At 39.8% G+C, this 6,000-nt stretch overlaps 1 long non-coding RNA gene and 1 pseudogene across 1 annotated transcript in view; one reads left to right on the forward strand and one right to left on the reverse strand.

The window, feature by feature from the left end:
- LOC148015506 (uncharacterized) overlaps positions 1 to 5,477 on the reverse strand; it is a 45,969-nt gene extending 40,492 nt beyond the window's left edge. The window contains exons 1-2 of the long non-coding RNA XR_015688467.1: positions 5,252 to 5,477; positions 4,953 to 5,069 (exon numbers count right to left, since the gene is read on the reverse strand). This is a non-coding gene — a long non-coding RNA (uncharacterized LOC148015506). The remainder of the gene's footprint in view (positions 1 to 4,952; positions 5,070 to 5,251) is intronic.
- On the forward strand, positions 1,306 to 1,883 carry LOC148015507 (uncharacterized; annotated as a pseudogene).
- Positions 5,478 to 6,000: the final 523 nt, after the last annotated feature.

Below are 6,000 nucleotides of genomic sequence, written 5' to 3' on the forward strand. Positions count from 1 at the left end.
TTCCGCCCCACACTCTCCCTCCTCTATTAATTGAGTCGTTACAAACAACCACTACACTTTTAAAAACTAATTTTAAAAAAAAGAATCACTCCTCCATTTCAGCTCTCCTAACAACACTAGTTGGATTTCTCAAAAGAGTGATCTGCTCTCCTTCCTCTTCTCTCAAGACAGCGCCCTCCTCCTCCATTTCCCTTTCTAACAGTCCTCATCCATCAAGCTACCATTTCTACTGGTTTATTAAGCAACGTAACAAAGCTACCCACAGCTTAACAAAACACACCTTTCTACTATTTTCTGAAGCTGCCATTTGTACCTTTCACCATGATTCCTGTCAATGTCAAACATTCCACATCCACTATTATCAATCAAAAATTTTATGTCCAAAATCTTCCATCCAGTCCCTTTGATGCCTCAAATCTTCAATGGGAGGCACGTTCAAATCCATCATCAAAATTTGACATCCAAAACATCACGTACATTACATGGAACCGATTGGATGATTTCATATGCGGTGAATCCCAAAGAAAGGATGCTCCAACTAGATTTCGCAAGCAATTAACCTCAAAGAATGCACCAGGCAAACTTCTATGTCCAATGCTAGATAGTCATATGCAGCTTATCGGGTGTTGAATGTTATATTTTATTTTTATTCTATATCTTTTGGTGTAACTTTGGTCCGATTGATGCTCGTGATAACCCACCATCCATGAAAATCCAAAAGAAGGCCGGCAAATCAAGGGTTGAGTCCCAAACCTATGTTGTGGGTTGTCAATGCTACTTCGTGGCTACACAACTATAACTTTGGCCCACAATTTTCCATTTGAATTATATACAATACGAGCATGTTGATGCAAAAGGAAATGTGTGTCAAGGTGCACTATACACTGGATAGTCCAATGCAAGGATGGCCTTTGCACCATGGCTGTCAGTGAGGATGAAATAATGGATCTGTGACATGCTTCACAAAGGGTATACCCCACAACAAGTTTTGCAGCAACATATACACACAGTGCATAGGGGTGCCAAAGATCGTATCTTGAAGACCATAAGAGATTCTTACATTGAAGGATATTTTAAATATTTCAAGCAAGTTGGAAGCTGTCACTTTGCAAACGGACCAGGATGATGCACGCAAAGTGCACAATTGGGTCCTTACCGATAAGAGCCAAACCTTTTTTTATTAGCTCTTTGGTGAGGAAAAAGGGAATGCATTTGCGCTTGGTATGCAAACTGATTGGCAACTAAGCGCAAACTGATTGGCAACTAGTGATGGCAAAAGTGCATGGGAACGATGGGTTGTTGGCAATGGATGCCACATTTGGAACTAACAAATATAAGGTATAGTATTAGAAAACAAATTTACACTAATTTTTATGTTCATTGAAAAAAGTTTATTAATGTTAACAAGAATGGTCTTTTGCAGTTTCATCTATACACCATCTTGGTGTTTGACACTCATCGTAATGGCATCCCTGTTGCATGGGTCATTACATCTTCGAGCACCATGGCTAACATTCGAGCATGGATACTGGCCTTTCGAGATCGAATGTTTGATGCAAAAAAATCATAACAGCCTAATGCATTTATGGTAGATGATGCGCTTGCAGAAATACAAGCTATTAGGTAAGCCATCTATAAAGCATTCCTCCATATTAATTGTCGATTTATGGCACTTTTATGTTGCATTGTGCATGGGATTGGAGGTTCGTTTGGTGGTTCATGGGATTGGAGGTTCATTATATTTTGTTATTTGCAATAGGGAGGTCTTTGGCGTGCCAATATACCTTTGCATTTGGCAAGTCCGATGGACTTGGTTAAAGAACTTGATCAAGAAGGTTTCTGATACCTCCAAACGGGCAAACATGTTTAGGGCGCTAGGCTAGATAATGAACATGCGAAGCCAAGTGCACACCAATAACGTGAATACAGAGCAAGAAGCTAGAGATCTAGTGGATGACTTTTTACATAGATACATGGAGGAGGAGGACTTCGTTGAGTACTTTAAGGACCAGTGGATGGCATCAATAGGTAATGATTTGTGACCTAGTTAATTCTTTTCCCTCTCTTATTTGCCTAATTTTATTGTTTACTTTCCAAGGAACGTGGATTCAAGCAGCTCGGAAGTTGCCACACTCAAATCAAGAGACAAATGGTAGCATTGAGTCCTATCATGGGATTCTAAAATCACGATTTCTTACTGGACGTAAGACAATTCATGGTCGAAGGGTAGATTGGCTTTTACAAATGCTATTGGGCCCTTGTCATTCTTATTATTGGTATTAGGATATGTTGAAGGAGGCTAGATTCAAAAAAAAAATTAATATCTTGGATGTTGTTGCTCGGTGGAGCACACCAAAGGAATCCCAGATGATAATGTAAGGTTATTGGATGTTGATCACAAGGTTGCCTTGGTGAAGAGCCAAAGTAGAATCGATCTGTGGCACAAAGTTGAGAATGCAAATTGTGAGTGGACATGTTGCTCATGTGAGTAGGCCATACGTGGCAACCTTTGCAAGCACCAAGCAAAGGTGTTGATGATCAGTGGTTTAAATTTTTTCCATGTCATCAAGGCATCCATGGACTTGTACGACTTGTCCAACAACAAACATGTACCACGTGAGTCATTATGTTGTTGCTAGAAGTTTCTTGTTGTGCTTTTTAGAATCTAAGTTGCTAAGTTATTGTGATTCGAGAATTTTGATAGGTCATGGATTCTTATGCCGCATGGACCCCCCAACCGATGTTGAGGACCCGCTTCCCATGTCTCCCCGTGGGGTTGGTGCAGGTACAAATAACTCTAATCTATCATTGTTAAATTGTTGCAAATCAATATTCATTGATTATTGGAGGTTTATTATTAGTCTCATCGATGACATCAAATGAGGACAAGATTGCACAAATACACCAAATTGTTGATGAGACACTCTTCCAGTGTGGTAAGTGTTGGGTATGATCAATCTTAGCTTTGACCACCTATAAATATTACAGTTGTCTTAAAATAATGTGTGCTTGGTACAAGTTGATGTGGAACTACTAGAGTTTGCTCGATGTCTTGCTCTTCAAATGGAGATGTTTGTCCAACAAGCAAAGGTGTCGAAGTCGCAACTACCACATCCACTTATTAGCTTGCAGCCTGTTGAGGATGGTTTTGGGAATTCACTAGTTAGGGCACATCCATTCTTTGAGGTAGGTTGTCGCAAGAAAGTTTTGAGAACTAAAGCACAGGTGAGGAAGCTCCCCTCTTTCCCAAAGCCTCCTAAAAAAATCAAGCTCACAATGCAAGGCAAATTACACAAGGCATGTGAGGAGGAAGAAGTAGGGAAGGCTTCAAGTTGATTGACATTTTGGTTACTTGGAACATAAGATGGACAAATCTTTTTATGACATTGACTATCAAAGAACCAAAGGGGAATGATTCTTAGCTCATTTCCACATTGACCCATTGTGCCAACATCTCTACCCTTGTGCTACATTTAACCATTTGAAGATTATTTCAATCGTATGGTTTTAGGGTCCTCTTTGGACTTACAAATATTTGACTCAAGACTAGTCATGAGTTATCTATCTCTAGAATGTGTAATTAATTGAGTTGTGTTAGAGTAATATTCCTCTTTCAACTATTGGATTTTGATCATAAGTTTGTGATAACCTTCTTAGACATTGGAAATTACATAGTTAAATCAAGGGAAGATATTACATGCAGATTGGAAGGATTAGAGATTATGATTGTTTTGACATTCAACCAGATTTTATTTAAGATTGTTGAGAATCCATTCCAAATTCACATCACAAGTTGATTAGAGGATGTTCAATTAGAATAAGTATGACATATGAATCATGAGTACACAAGCGAGGGTATTAAACTCTTGAAAGATTATAGTTATGAAATTAGAGTAAGATAATGTTAGTTTTTGAGGCAGAGAAAGGTGTAATTAAGGGAGACATTAGCATGACTTAGCAAAGTCCTAGATAAAATAGGAAAATTTATTTCTTGAGAATCGATTAGTGACTTTAAAGTATCCTTATAACCATAGCAAGATAAAGTATCTAGTTTTTGTAGGATAGCAAGGGCATAAATGAGAGGAGTAGAATGACTAGAGAATTAGGACATTTGCACGACGACAAGGTGAGTCATATCATGCTAAGCTTGTCTGGACATACTAGAGGTCGAGCAATGGCGAGTAGTGTGACATGAGAAATTTGAAATGAGGTTGACACATGATTATGATAGATCAGAAGATAAGGGCTAACTTCAACATAAATTGAAACACTTGACAACTTGAATGATGGAAGGTGAACCCGGACTCGGGTAGACATGGGTTGTATTGATCATCTAAGATACAATAGACTAGGGGTACCCAAGTGTATAGGGGTTGTATTGATCATCTAAGATACAAATCGAATAGACTAGAGCTACCCAAGCCAACAATACTGATATAAGGAAGTACAAGACAAATTCTATTGAGATGTCAATAGCCCATGTTTAGAATGGAATTGAGGGTCATGAAAGCCTTCTAACCTCTAACATTGCTCAAGTCCCTAAAGCATCGTATCTAACATCAAAACTGACACATTGGTTTTTCAAGTGTGCATACCATACTTGAAATTCCAAAAGTATGCATGTTCTCAATCAATAAAATCATGTTAAGCTAACCCTTAATATCATCAGCACAAACTCTAATGATATAGTAAATGCTTAAATATCTAGAGTTACTAACTCTGAATCAATTAATGCTTATATTGAATGTGTACTAAAATTGCTAAACCGATACCTCAATTAGCATTGTAAACACCTCCCTCATGCAAGGACAATGTAGTAACCTAGAGAATGCACGGTTTCTCACACATTGAGAGCCAACAAGGATGTCCCAAAGAAATATATATTGCTATGGCAAAAGCCAGGAGAAGAGAGATGAAATTTGATCCAACAGTATGAGTTTCAGATCAAGCACCTGTGCACCCCTTTCCATTAGCATACTCGTCTCCCTGGTAGTCCCCGCCAAGCACGAGGAAGTGTAGCCAGGAATTGAGGAAACAACATTAACACCGTAGCTATGATTGGCAACCACCTGAATCACAAACATAGGCAGATATAGCAACTGTCAACGAGCATACAGTTACTAGCATAAAGTATCTATCATCTGCATGCATCCTGTATCAAACCCAACATATTTGATCGAATTATAAGGTGATTTGCATCTGTATATGGACAGCATGCAGATGTGAAACTGAGTTTTGGGTGAATATAAACCTGAAACTGACACTTGCGCAGCTTGCTGGAGGTCGCAACCAACCTTGAGGGCATGTCGATGCTGGCGCTCGAGGTCGTAGAAGCGGTGACTGACTTGGGAGATGGCGCTCGAGGTCGTAGAAGCAGATGATCTGGGAGCTCATCCATCATGCCTAGCGGCCTCCCTCGCGGAACTGACCACGCCAGTGATAACGAGAACGAGCAGGATGGCGTTTTGAAAACGCAATTTAACTATCTTTTTAAAAAAAATTAACGTCGAAGGAACCAAAAGCCTAAAAGCCTTAAGCTTTTTTAAGAAAGCCAAAAGCCAAAAGCCAAAAGCCTAATGTGTGTGAGAGTACTTGTGACAACTATATAAGGAGATGAGAATGGAGAGCAAAGGGCCTTCTCCCTCAATTCGAATTGTATCTTGTGAGAGAGGTGAGACTTGTTCTTGATCACCGCTCGCGTAACAACGTGAATAGCCTCAGCTCGATGGATGAGAGCTCGAATGTCATCGCCCTTCTTTCTGAGTACGGCAACAGCGATGAAGAGGATGGAGAGAGAGAGAGTCGAGGGCAAGGAATCAGGATACATAACAGCGATGAAGATTATGCCAAGATGGAGAGTAAAAAAGGGGAAGGAGCAGGAAGAGCAGAAGAACAATGCGTTGAAGACACCAGACCTTTGCAGTCGCCCGAAAGAAAAAGGCAGGATATGATTGACCCAGCTTTTATGCAACCTCCTCCTTCAAGCAGGTGTTCGCTTGC

Source organism: Lygodium microphyllum, chromosome 24, assembly GCF_053477565.2.
Source record: "Lygodium microphyllum isolate KBCC chromosome 24, Lygodium_microphyllum_v1.1.10, whole genome shotgun sequence".
NCBI classification, from domain to species: domain Eukaryota; kingdom Viridiplantae; phylum Streptophyta; class Polypodiopsida; order Schizaeales; family Lygodiaceae; genus Lygodium; species Lygodium microphyllum.